Source organism: Schistocerca piceifrons, chromosome 9 (assembly GCF_021461385.2).
Source record: "Schistocerca piceifrons isolate TAMUIC-IGC-003096 chromosome 9, iqSchPice1.1, whole genome shotgun sequence".
NCBI lineage: Eukaryota > Metazoa > Arthropoda > Insecta > Orthoptera > Acrididae > Schistocerca > Schistocerca piceifrons.
In genome coordinates, this window is record NC_060146.1 from 218065286 (window position 1) to 218079284 (window position 13999).

At 43.6% G+C, this 13999-nt stretch overlaps 1 protein-coding gene across 1 annotated transcript in view; it reads right to left on the reverse strand.

The window, feature by feature from the left end:
• LOC124717347 (mucin-2-like) overlaps positions 1-5354 on the reverse strand; it is an 82669-nt gene extending 77315 nt beyond the window's left edge. Inside the window, exon 1 of the mRNA XM_047244176.1 lies at positions 5233-5354. The gene's annotated coding sequence lies outside the window, so the exon portion shown is untranslated. The remainder of the gene's footprint in view (positions 1-5232) is intronic.
• Between the last annotated feature and the right edge of the window lie 8645 nt (positions 5355-13999).

A 13999-nucleotide genomic window follows, 5' to 3' on the forward strand; every position in this document is an offset into this window, starting at 1 on the left:
CTTGGCGTGTGCTGTAAGAGCCATAGATGTTCAGCAAAGGTGGAATTATATACGTTTTCCCCATTTTTACCTAACCTGTGTTCTTTATACCTAACTTTAATGGGTCTACCTGTCTGCCCTATGTAATAGTTTGGGCAGTCGTTACAAGTAATTTTGAATACACCGGACTTAGTGCTGAGTTCTTCTCGTGCTCCAATCTTATGAATTACTCTACGTTTGAGGCTATTATTTACGGAAAAAGCAACTCTATAACCGTATTGTTTCTGTAAAAGTCTTTTAATCTTATATGAAACGTTCCCTAAAAATGGAATAGAAATAAAGTTATTACTCTCATAGTTCTTTGCCCTGTTATCTCTTAAAGTAGAAAATTTTACTGCTATTTTTTTCCTAGCAATTTGGTCAATTAATTTAGGGTCGTATCCATTGTTAGTGGCTATTGATTTTAATAAAAATATTTCATTTTCAAAACAATTCTGTGCTAAAGGTGTGCTCACAGCGCGATGAACTGCAGAATGAAAAAAGGCGATCTTGTGAGTTTGAGGATGACAGGAATCTGCTGGAATAATATTATCAGAGAAAGTTTCTTTACGGAAAATGTCGAAGCTAATGGTGTTACCCGATAACTTAAGTTTCAAATCAAGAAAATTGAGTTCTCTCTCGTTATTTTGTATCTCTTTTGTAAATTTCATTTTCTCGTGGAAACTGTTGAAAACATGAAACAGTTGTTGTAGATCTTGGTCACAACCTTGAAATAGTATGAGTATATCATCAACATAACGAGCATAAAAAGAAATCTTATTGCCTAACGTAGGGTTGTTTTTGAAGAAATTTTCTTCTAGTGCATTCATAAAGATGTCAGCAAAGATGCCAGCTAACGGGCAACCCATGGCTAAGCCGAATGGTTGCTCATACATTTTACCATTAAACTGAAAGTAATTGTAATCTAGTACAACCTGCAGTAGTGACATAAGTTCCGACAACTGTAGCTCACTTAAAGTTTTATGTTGTCGAATGTTACCTTCAATAATCTTAAGAGTGATATCCACTGGAACATTGGTGTATAAACTTACGACGTCAAAAGAAACCAAACGAGAGAAAGAAGTGATCTCTACTGATTTTAGCTTGTTTACTACCTCAGCACTATTTTTAACAGAGTAATTGTTTTCAAAAACAAAGGCTTCTTTAATTTTAGTGTGTAAAAATCTCGCTAATTTGTGATGTGGGCTCTTTATTCCATTAACAATGGGACGAACTGGGTGTTGACTTTTGTGTACCTTAAACTGACTTCTAAGCGTAGGTGCTCTAGGGTTCATGTTAATTAAGGTTTTCTTTTGAAACTCTTTCATAAGATGTTTACTTCTTCTTAACGTATCTCTAATTTGCTTTTGTAACGTAGGGGTATGATCCTGCTCAGTTTCAAATATACCATTTTCTTCGAAAAAAGCCAAAGTTTTAGCAATGTATTCACTTTTATAGGCTACAACAAGCGAATTTCCTTTGTCTGATTTAGTGATGAGAGCCTCATTATTTTTTAATTTACGGTTAATACTAGTAATAATGTTACCACCTCTCTGTTTTAAATCACTGTTTTTTACAGACTTGACCTCTCTTTCTATAATTGCGCTACATTCATGAGCTATCCTATTTTGTTGGGATTTTTCAGTTTTTACGGAGTCAAGACCAACTTTAAGGTCAACAATAAAATTATCTATCACTTTAGGATCGTTAATATCAGGCATGAAATTGTATTTAAAACCTCTCGCTAGCATGGCGCTTTCTTGAGGGGTAAAGCTTATAGAAGTTTTGTTTAGTACTCTGTCGAAAAATTGGTGTTCGCAATTGACAGTTCTTTTTGCATGAACAACATTAGATTTTGGGGTAACATTTTCCAGTTTTTGAAGTTTAAAATCATGTCTACACTGAATTTCAACCTTACGATTGTGTAACCACTCATTAACACTCTGCCAAACAAAAGAGATACAAAATAACGAGAGAGAACTCAATTTTCTTGATTTGAAACTTAAGTTATCGGGTAACACCATTAGCTTCGACATTTTCCGTAAAGAAACTTTCTCTGATAATATTATTCCAGCAGATTCCTGTCATCCTCAAACTCACAAGATCGCCTTTTTTCATTCTGCAGTTCATCGCGCTGTGAGCACACCTTTAGCACAGAATTGTTTTGAAAATGAAATATTTTTATTAAAATCAATAGCCACTAACAATGGATACGACCCTAAATTAATTGACCAAATTGCTAGGAAAAAAATAGCAGTAAAATTTTCTACTTTAAGAGATAACAGGGCAAAGAACTATGAGAGTAATAACTTTATTTCTATTCCATTTTTAGGGAACGTTTCATATAAGATAAAAAGACTTTTACAGAAACAATACGGTTATAGAGTTGCTTTTTCCGTAAATAATAGCCTCAAACGTAGAGTAATTCATAATATTGGAGCACGAGAAGAACTCAGCACTAAGTCCGGTGTATACAAAATTACTTGTAACGACTGCCCAAACTATTACATAGGGCAGACAGGTAGACCCATTAAAGTTAGGTATAAAGAACACAGGTTAGGTAAAAATGGGGAAAACGTATATAATTCCACCTTTGCTGAACATCTATGGCTCTTACAGCACACGCCAAGTGAACTGGACGACGTAGAGATGCTTCATGAAGCTGATAAAGGTGACAAACTAGACTTGCTCGAAGAATTAGAGATTTTCAAGCATCTGTCTCTAAAAGATGGGTTTGTTCTTAATGAACAGGTGCAGCTTCGAAACAAAAATTTTTTAGACAGTTTCAAACCCCTCATTGCCTTAATGTAATATAGTCTGGCTGACAAGGAGTTATTTTCTTGCTTGTTGATGCCGGTGAAATGCGCTTTTCCTATCTTGTTGGGATCTACATAATGTGATGTTTGTTAATTATGAATTTCAATGTGTATGTGTGGTTAAATGACTACTATGTTTTATTCATACAGACAGATGGTTTCGTTTTATTATAACATTTTGGTTGTTTCGCTAGTATGATTTCACTGCCTACGTTACGCGAGACTCTCGCGCATTACAGTAGTGCCCTCTCTCGTTAGATGTTCCAAGCGCAAGCTTTATCCGTTTGACACTAGGACACAGGTAAATTTGGTTCTATATTTCTAGTTTACATAAATGTCTTTAATTGGCGTGATACGCTTTATTTATTAAGACAAAGTTTGAATTAACACAACCTTTAATAATTTAATGCGCTTATGTATGTATTTATGGATTGTAATATGCGCGAGTCTGGCACATGCAAGTGCCCTCTCTCGGCGAAACAATCTACCTTAGTGCCTTCACACTCGTGTCTCAACAGTTCATAGGTGAAGTAACATTGTTAAACTGTGCGCTTTGATCCTGTACCCATTACACATGTCGTACAAATGGAGATGATATTTTAATTACTGACGACGCCTTTTGGCATAATTGTTTCATTATTCTCCAGTGCATGATGTAATTTTAGTAAGTACTAAAGATTGTGTGCCTGTATTACTTTAGCAATTTCACCGTTATTTAAGCTTCTGGTTCTCACTTTCGTTGATATGGCTTTTCTAATGAATGTGTCTTTCTATTCAGGAAATGTACTTCTGATGAAGGTATGTTTATATGTACCGAAACCTTGGTCAAGAATTTTAATAAAAAAATTCTATCCTGCAACTGTTTTTGGCTGCCATCCTTTATTGTGAACATGTGAAAATTACCAAACTATCAGTTTAATAAGTGACAGCTGCAAAACACTAACGCGAATTCTTTACAGACGAATGGAAAAACTTGTAGAAGCCGACCTCGGGGAAGATCAGTTTGGATTCCGTAGAAATGTTGGAACCCGTGAGGCAATACTGACCTTGCGACTTATTGTAGAAGAAAGATTAAGGAAAGGCAAACCTAGGTTTCTTGCATTTGTAGAATTAGAGAAAGCTTTTGACAATGTTGACTGGAATACTCTCTTTCAAATTCTAAAGGTGGCAGGGGTAAAATACAGGGAGCGAAAGGCTATTTACAATTTGTACAGAAACCAGATGGCAGTTATAAGAGTGGAGGGGCAAGAAAGGGAAGCAGTGGTTGGGAAGGGAGTGAGACAGGGTTGTAGCCTCTCCCCGATGTTATTCAGTCTGTATATTGAGCAAGCAGTAAAGGAAACAAAAGAAAAATTCGGAGTAGGTATTAAAATGCACGGAGAAGAAATAAAAACTTTGAGGTTCGCCGATGACATTGTAATTCTGTCAGAGACAGCAAAGGACTTGGAAGAGCAGTTTAACGGAATGGACAGTGTCTTGAAAGGCGGATATAAGCTGAACATCAACAAAAGCAAAACGAGGATAATGGAATGTAGTCGAATTAAGTCGTGTGATGCTGAGGGAATTAGATTAGGAAATGAGACACTTAAAGTAGTAAAGGAGTTTTGCTATTTGGGGAGCAAAATAACTGATGATGGTCGAAGTAGCGAGGATATAAAATGTAGACTGGCAATGGCAAGGAAAGCGTTTCTGAAGAAGAAAAATTTGTTAACATCGAGTATAGATTTAAGTGTCAGGAAGTCGTTTCTGAAAGTATTTGTATAGAGTGTAGCCATGTATGGAAGTGATACGTGGACGATAAATAGTTTGGACGAGAAGAGAATAGAAGCTTTCGAAATGTGGTGCTACAGAAGAATGCTGAAGATTAGATGGGTAGATCACATAACTAATGGTGAGGTATTGAATAGAATTGGGGAGAAGAGGAGTTTGTGGCACAACTTCACAAGAAGAAGGGACCGGTTGGTAGGACGTGTTCTGAGGCATCAGGGGATCACAAATTTAGCATTGGAGGGCAGCGCGGAGGGTAAAAATCGTAGAGGGAGACCAAGAGATGAATACACTAAGCAGATTCAGAAGGATGTAGGTTGCAGTAGGTACTGGGAGATGAAGAAGCTTGCACAGGATAGAGTAGCATGGAGAGCTGCATCAAATCAGTCTCTGGACTGAAGACCACTACAACAACATCCTCGAACAGAGTTTCCTTAGTTATGAAGCTCATTAGACAGTGAGGTAAATGAAAACAGAACTCCGCTAAACACGCGAAGCGACCACAGATACAAACGACGCCAGCCCTCTTGTCAGATCTGACGACAAGCGAAATTTCTTTCAAAGACGCCCCGCGTTTGACAAGCGCGCCAAACAGCGGTCCAGTAATGGACAGCGCGGCGGACCCACGCACCTGTGTTGCGTCACTGCAGTCCCGCAGTGGCTGCTGTGCTGTCAGCTCACGGCCGCCGCATCCTCGGTCATCCGCCGACTGCCGGCTCTCGCCGCTGCAGCGCGCCTGCCCGCTCCTTCCCCCACCACCGCGGGCGGCGGCCTCTGACGCACGGCCGGGGCCTCCAGGCGTTGACCAAGGCAGCGGTGCTTCACCGCCCCTCACACTTCTCGGACTAACCGCTCGCCACTGCGTCACTGAAAACCCGCAACGCATCGGCATCGCCAACCGACTTCGGAAGAGCAGACAGCTCTTCCCAAGTACTGGAGTCTATACAAGGTCTTCTACGAGGAATAGTAAATACACTGAAGAGCGAAACAAACCGGCACACCTCCGTAATATCGTGTAGGGCCACCGCGAGCACGCAGAAATTCCGCAACACGACGTGGCGTGGACTCGACCAATGTCTGACGTAGTGCTGGAGGGAACTGACACCGTGAATCCTTCAGTGCTGTCCATAGCTCCGTAAGAGTACGAAGCGGTGGAGATCTCTTCTGGACAGCACGTTGCAAGTCATCCCAGATATGTTCAATAATGTTCATGTCTGGGGAGTTTGGTGGCCAGTGGAAGTGTTTAAACTCATAATACTGTTACTGGAGCCACTCTGTAGCTATTCTGGACGTGTGAAGTGTCGCATTGTGAAAGGTGGCTACACTGAGTCACAGCGCCAGAGATTGCGCCAAAGATTATTATTACGCCGCCTCCACTGGTAGTAGTAGTAGTTCAGAGGTTGCCGTGGACAGTGCTTGTTGAGAGGATGTCGAGAGCAGTACTATTGAGAGCATGTCGTGTGCAGTTGTTGTTCTGTTGGGCGAGAGAATAGATAGATGGAAGATGTTGCAATGATCACAGTGTATTTTTCGTCATTATACACTCCTGGAAATTGAAATAAGAACACCGTGAATTCATTGTCCCAGGAAGGGGAAACTTTATCGACACATTCCTGGGGTCAGATACATCACATGATCACACTGACAGAACCACAGGCACATAGACACAGGCAACAGAGCATGCACAATGTCGGCACTAGTACAGTGTATATCCACCTTTCGCAGCAATGCAGGCTGCTATTCTCCCATGGAGACGATCGTAGAGATGCTGGATGTAGTCCTGTGGAACGGCTTGCCATGCCATTTCCACCTGGCGCCTCAGTTGGACCAGCGTTCGTGCTGGACGTGCAGACCGCGTGAGACGACGCTTCATCCAGTCCCGAACATGCTCAATGGGGGACATATCCGGAGATCTTGCTGGCCAGGGTAGTTGACTTACACCTTCTAGAGCACGTTGGGTGGCACGGGATACATGCGGACGTGCATTGTCCTGTTGGAACAGCAAGTTCCCTTGCCGGTCTAGGAATGGTAGAACGATGGGTTCGATGACGGTTTGGATGTACCGTGCACTATTCAGTGTCCCCTCGACGATCAACAGTGGTGTACGGCCAGTGTAGGAGATCGCTCCCCACACCATGATGCCGGGTGTTGGCCCTGTGTGCCTCGGTCGTATGCAGTCCTGATTGTGGCGCTCACCTGCACGGCGCCAAACACGCATACGACCATCATTGGCACCAAGGCAGAAGCGACTCTCATCGCTGAAGACGACACGTCTCCATTCGTCCCTCCATTCACGCCTGTCGCGACACCACTGGAGGCGGGCTGCACGATGTTGGGGCGTGAGCGGAAGACGGCCTAACGGTGTGCGGGACCGTAGCCCAGCTTCATGGAGACGGTTGCGAATGGTCCTCGCCGATACCCCAGGAGCAACAGTGTCCCTAATTTGCTGGGAAGTGGCGGTGCGGTCCCCTACGGCACTGCGTAGGATCCTACGGTCTTGGCGTGCATCCGTGCGTCGCTGCGGTCCGGTCCCAGGTCGACGGGCACGTGCACCTTCCGCCGACCACTGGCGACAACATCGATGTACTGTGGAGACCTCACGCCCCACGTGTTGAGCAATTCGGCGGTACGTCCACCCGGCCTCCCGCATGCCCACTATACGCCCTCGCTCAAAGTCCGTCAACTGCACATACGGTTCACGTCCACGCTGTCGCGGCATGCTACCAGTGTTAAAGACTGCGATGGAGCTCCGTATGCCACGGCAAACTGGCTGACACTGACGGCGGCGGTGCACAAATGCTGCGCAGCTAGCGCCGTTCGACGGCCAACACCGCGGTTCCTGGTGTGTCCGCTGTGCCGTGCGTGTGATCATTGCTTGTACAGCCCTCTCGCAGTGTCCGGAGCAGGTATGGTGGGTCTGACACACCGGTGTCAATGTGTTCTTTTTTCCATTTCCAGGAGTGTGTATTGAGGTAAAAAAAAAATATTTCACATTTCTTTAATGACAATGCCTCTTGGTCACAGGTTCAGTCAACAAAGCATCTGGCTCGTGTTCATGTGTTAGACTTGTAATTCTGGTTTCTATGTGCAATTATAGTATTTCTGATTTTTCAATTAGTTCATTGTAAATGGTGCTTAAAATATCTTGTCGTATTGAGGAAGAACCGTGCCAGATACATGTACGTTGAATCACACTACCACACACAGAACAGTTACACTTGTGCTTTGTTGTTTCGTAGCTTTTATAGTTGCAGGGGACTTAATTAATCGTGTTAACGGAAATTTCTTGTCATTCTTTATTGTTATTTTATGCAGTCAGATTGCGTACTAATACTACTCAGGGCCAACCGGTTACGAGACTTCGTAACCGGACAGACAGCTACTAAAATTATAGCATTTTTAATTAAGCCCCCATGCAGTTGTCCTGCTGGAATTCTCCAAGTCCGTCGGAATGCGCAGTGGACACGAATGGATGCGGGTGATCAGACAGCATACTTACCTACGTGGCACCTGTCAGAGTCGTATGTAGACGTATCAGGGGTCCCATACCACTCCAACTGCACACGCCCCGCATCATTACAGAGCCTCCATCATCTTGAACAGTGCCCTGCTGATAAGTAGGGTCCACAGATTCCTTAGCTTGTCTCAATACCCGTACACATCCATCCGCTCGATACAATTTGAAACGAGACTCGCCCTACCAGGCAACATACCGGGTGATCAAAAAGTCAGTATAAATTTAAAAACTGAATAAATCACAGAATAATGTAGATAGATAGGTACAAATTGACACACATGCTTGGAATGACATGGGGTCTTATTAGAACCAAAAACATACAAAAGTTCAAAAATGTCCGACAGATGGTGCTTCATCTGATCGGAATGGCAATAATTAACATAACAAAGTAAGACAAAGCAAAGATGATGTTCTTTACAGGAAATGCTCAATATGTTCACCATCATTCCTCAACAACAGCTGTAGTCGAGGAGTAATGTTGTGAACAGCACTGTAAAGCATGTCCGGAGTTACGGTGAGGCATTGGCGTCGGATGTTGTCTTTCAGCATCCCTAGAGATGTCGGTCGATCACGATACACTTGTGACTTCAGGTAACCCCAAAGCCAATAGTCGCACGGACTGAGGTCTGAGGACCTGGGAGGCAAAGCATGACGAAAGTGGCGGCTGAGCACACGATCATCACCAAACGACGCGCGCAAGAGATCTTTCACGCGTCTAGCAATATGGGGTGGAGCGCCATCCTGCATAAACATCGTACCTTCCAGCAGGTGTTTATCAGCCAGACTGGGGATGATGCGATTCTGTAACATATCGGCGTACCTCTCGCCCGTCACGGTAGCAGTTACCTTCTGTCCAGCGCCATCTGTCGGACATTTTCTGAATTTTTTTTTCGTTCTAATAATACCCTATGTCATTCCAAGCATGTGTGTCAATTTTTACCTCTGTATCTTCATTATTCCGTGGTTTATTATGTTTTCAAATTTATACTGACTTTTTGATCACCCGGTATTTCCAATCAGCAGTCCAATGTCGGTGTTGACGGGAAAGGCGAGGCGTAATGATTTGTGGCGTGCAATCATGAAGGGTATACGAGTGGTCCTTCGGTTCCAAAAGCCCACATCGATTATGTTTCGTTGAACGGTTCACAAGCTTACATTTGTTGATGCCCCATTATTGAAATCTGCAGCAATTTGCGGAAGGGTTGCACTTCTGTCGCGTTGAACGATCCTTAGTCGTCGATGGTCCCGTTCTTGCAGGATCTCTCTCCGGCCGCAGCGATGTCGGAGATTTGATGTCTTGCCGGACTCCTAACATTCACGGTACACTTGTGAAATGGTCGTGCGGGAAAATCCGCACTTCATCGCTGTCTCGGAGATGCTGTATGCCGTCGCACGTGTGCCGACTATGACACCACGTTCAAACTCACATAGTAGCAGCAGTGACCGATCCAAGAACTGCGCCAGACACTTATCTTATATAGGCATTGCCGACCGTAGCGTCGTGTTCTGCATCTTTACATATCTATGTACACTACTGGCCATTAAAATTGCTACACCACGAAGACGACGTGCTACAGAAGAAAAATTTAACCGACAGGAAGAAGATGCTGTGATATGCAAATGTTTAGCTTCTCAGAACATTCACACAAGGTTGGCGCCGGTGGCGACACCTACAACGTGCTGACATGAGGAAAGTTTCTAACCGATCTCTCATACACAAACAGCAGTTGACCGGCATTGCCTGGTGAAACGTTGTTGCGATGCCTCGTGTAAGGAGGAGAAATGCGTACCATCACCTTTCCGACTTTGATAAAGGTCGGATTGTAGCCTATCGCGATTGCGGTCTATCGTATCGCGACATTGCTGCTCGCGATGGTCGAGATCCAATGACTGTTAGCAGAATATGGAATCGGTGGGTTCAGGAGGGTAATACGGAACGCCTTGCTGGATCCCAACGGCTTGGTATCACTAGCAGTCGAGATAACAGGCATCTTATCCGCATGGCTGTTACGGATCGTGCAGCCACGTCTCGATCCCTGAGTCGACAGATGGGGACGTTTGCAAGACAACAACCATCTGCACCAACAGTTCGACGACGTTTGCAGCAACATAGACTATCAGCTCGGAGACCGTGGCTGCGGTTCTCCCTTGACGCTCCATCACAGACAGGAGCGCCTGCGATGGTGTACTCAACGACGAACCTGGGTGCACGAATGGCAAAAGGTCATTTTTTTCGGATGAATCCAGGTTCTGTTTATAGCATCATGATGGTAGCATCCGTGTTTGGCGACATCGCGGTGAACGCACAGTGGAAGCGTGTATTCGTCTGCGCCATACTGGCGTATTACCTGGCGTGATGGTATGGGGTGCCATTGGTTACACGTCGCGGTCACCTCTTGTTCGAATTGACGGCACTTTGAACAGTGGTCGTTACATTTCAGATGTGTTACGACCCGTGGCTCTACCCTTCATCAGATCCCTGCGAAACCCTACATTTCAGCAGAATAATGTACGACCGCATGTTGCAGGTCCTGTACGGGCCTTTCTGGACACATAAAATGTTTGACTGCTGCCCTGGCCAGCACATTCTCCATATCCTTCACCAATTGGAAATGTATGGTCAATGTTGGCCGAGCAACTGGCTCGTCTCAATACGCCAGTCTCTGCTCTTGATGAACTGTGATATCGTGTTGAAGCTGCATGGGCAGCTGTACCTGTACACACCATCCAAGCTCTGTTTGACTCGATGCCCAGGCGTATCAAGGCCGTTATCGCGGCCAGAGGTGGTTGTTCTGGGTACTGATTTCTCAGGATCTATTCACCCAAATTGCGTGAGAATGTAATCACATGTCAGTTCTAGTATAATATATTTGTCCAGTGAATACCCGTTTATCATCTGCATTTCTTCTTGGCGTAGCAATTTTAATGGCCAGTAGTGTATTTGAATACGCATGCCTATATCAGTTTCTCTGGCGCCTCAGTGTATCTTCGATACATCCAGGAGGAATGCCAAAGGAAGTGGAACTTCTAACTGGGGTACGACGACGTGGCGCGTTGACACCCATATCGTTTAACCTTGTCCTCGAAACAGTGGTACGCTGTAAGTTTTGTAGATTAATTTCGGTTTTCCAGAAAAATGATGTAATCTCTATTTTCATTGGGTATGTCATATTCCACATGTGTACAGGATGTTACATTTTGGATACTCGTTTGTTACGCCACACCACGCCACCTTGGTTGCTGGTAGCATTGTCGTTGCAAATGTCAGACGTTCATGTCGGTACCAAAAGTTTTGTGTCGATAGAGTATGAACCGAAACACCGACTTAATCGTACTGTGTGCCGTCGTCCAGTAGAACATGCTTAAACGGTAACTAAAAAGTAACACCAGAGCTACTTATACAGGAACAGTGTATCTATGAGTGTGGCAATGTAGAGCATTCGGTGGATGTACCAGTGGTCCAGCATTCAAATCTCCCTGACTGCAATTTTTTAAACTGTTTAAGGCTTGAAACTGTTTTTTTTTTTTTTTTTTTTTTTTTTTTTTTTTTTTTTTTTCACCAGTCTACTGACTGGTTTGATGCGGCCCGCCACGAATTCCTTTCCTGTGCTAACCTCTTCATCTCAGAGTAGCACTTGCAACCTACGTCCTCAATTATTTGCTTGACGTATTCCAATCTCTGTCTTCCTCTACAGTTTTTGCCCTCTACAGCTCCCTCTAGTACCATCGAAGTCATTCCCTCATGTCTTAGCAGATGTCCTATCATCCTGTCCCTTCTCCTTATCAGTGTTTTCCACATATTCCTTTCCTCTCCGATTCTGCGTAGAACCTCCTCATTCCTTACCTTATCAGTCCACCTAATTTTCAACATTCGTCTATAGCACCACATCTCAAATGCTTCGATTCTCTTCTGTTCCGGTTTTCCCACAGTCCATGTTTCACTACCATACAATGCTGTACTCCAGACGTACACCCTCAGAAACTTCTTCCTCAAATTAAGGCCGGTATTTGATATTAGTAGACTTCTCTTGGCCAGAAATGCCTTTTTTGCCATAGCAAGTCTGCTTTTGATGTCCTCCTTGCTCCGTCCGTCATTGGTTATTTTACTGCCTAGGTAGCAGAATTCCTTAACTTCATTGACTTCGTGACCATCAATCCTGATGTTAAGTTTCTCGCTGTTCTCATTTCTACTACTTCTCATTACCTTCGTCTTTCTCCGATTTACTCTCAAACCATATTGTGTACTCATTACACTGTTCATTCCCTTCAGCAGATCATTTAATTCTTCTTCACTTTCACTCAGGATAGCAATGTCATCAGCGAATCGTATCATTGATATCCTTTCACCTTGTATTTTAATTCCACTCCTGAACCTATCTTTTATTTCCATCATTGCTTCCTCGATGTACAGATTGAAGAGTAGCGGCGAAAGGCTACAGCCTTGTCTTACACCCTTCTTAATACGAGCACTTCGTTCTTGATCGTCCACTCTTATTATTCCCTCTTGGTTGTTGTACATATTGTATATGACCCGTCTCTCCCTATAGCTTACCCCTACTTTTTTCAGAATCTCGAACAGCTTGCAGCATTTTATATTGTCGAACGCTTTTTCCAGGTCGACAGATCCTATGAAAGTGTCTTGATTTTTCTTTAGCCTTGCTTCCATTATTAGCCGTAACGTAAGAATTGCCTCTCTCGCCCCTTTACTTTTCCTAAAGCCAAACTGATCGTCACCTAGCACATTCTCAATTTTCTTTTCCATTCTTCTGTATATTATTCTTGTAAGCAGCTTCGATGCATGAGCTGTTAAGCTGATTGTGCGATAATTCTCGCACTTGTTAGCTCTTGCCGTCTTCGGAATTGTGTGGATGATGCTTTTCCGAAAGTCAGATGGTATATCGCCAGACTCATATATTCTACACACCAACGTGAATAGTCGTTTTGTTGCCACTTCCCCCAATGATTTTAGAAATTCTGATGGAATGTTATCTATCCCTTCTGCCTTATTTGACCGTAAGTCCTCCAAAGCTCTTTTAAATTCCGATTCTAATACTGGATCCCCTATCTCTTCTAAATCGACTCCTGTTTCTTCTTCTATCACATCAGACAAATCTTCACCCTCATAGAGGCCTTCAATGTATTCTTTCCACCTATCTGCTCTCTCCTCTGCATTTAACAGTGGAATTCCCGTTGCACTCTTAATGTTATCACCGTTGCTTTTAATGTCACCAAAGGTTGTTTTGACTTTCCTGTATGCTGAGTCTGTCCTTCCGACAACCATATCTTTTTCGGTGTCTTCACATTTTTCCTGCAGTCATTTCGTCTTAGCTTCCCTGCACTTCCTATTTATTTCATTCCTCAGCGACTTGTATTTCTGTATTCCTGATTTTCCCGGAACATGTTTGTACTTCCTCCTTTCATCAATCAACTGAAGTATTTCCTCTGTTACCCATGGTTTCTTCGCAGCTACCTTCTTTGTACCTATGTTTTCCTTCCCAACTTCTGTGATGGCCCTTTTTGAGATGTCCATTCCTCTTCAACTGTACTGCCTACTGCGCTATTCCTTATTGCTGTATCTATAGCGTTAGAGAACTTCAAACGTATCTCGTCATTCCTTAATACTTCCGTATCCCACTTGTTTGCGTACTGATTGTTCCTGACTAATGTCTTGAACTGTTATATGGGAGAACAAAAATACGGAAATGAGGATATGGCATTGTTGGCCGGGAGACCCCATCCGAGGAGCGAAAGCAGACTGGCAAGAGAACATTGCTGTAAATTCCAAACGGCTCTATTACATGTCATAAACACGTCGCCCCATATACCGCTTTCACGCATAATACAGTAAAAAAATTGTTGTCGTTGTGGTTTGCCCCCGGGA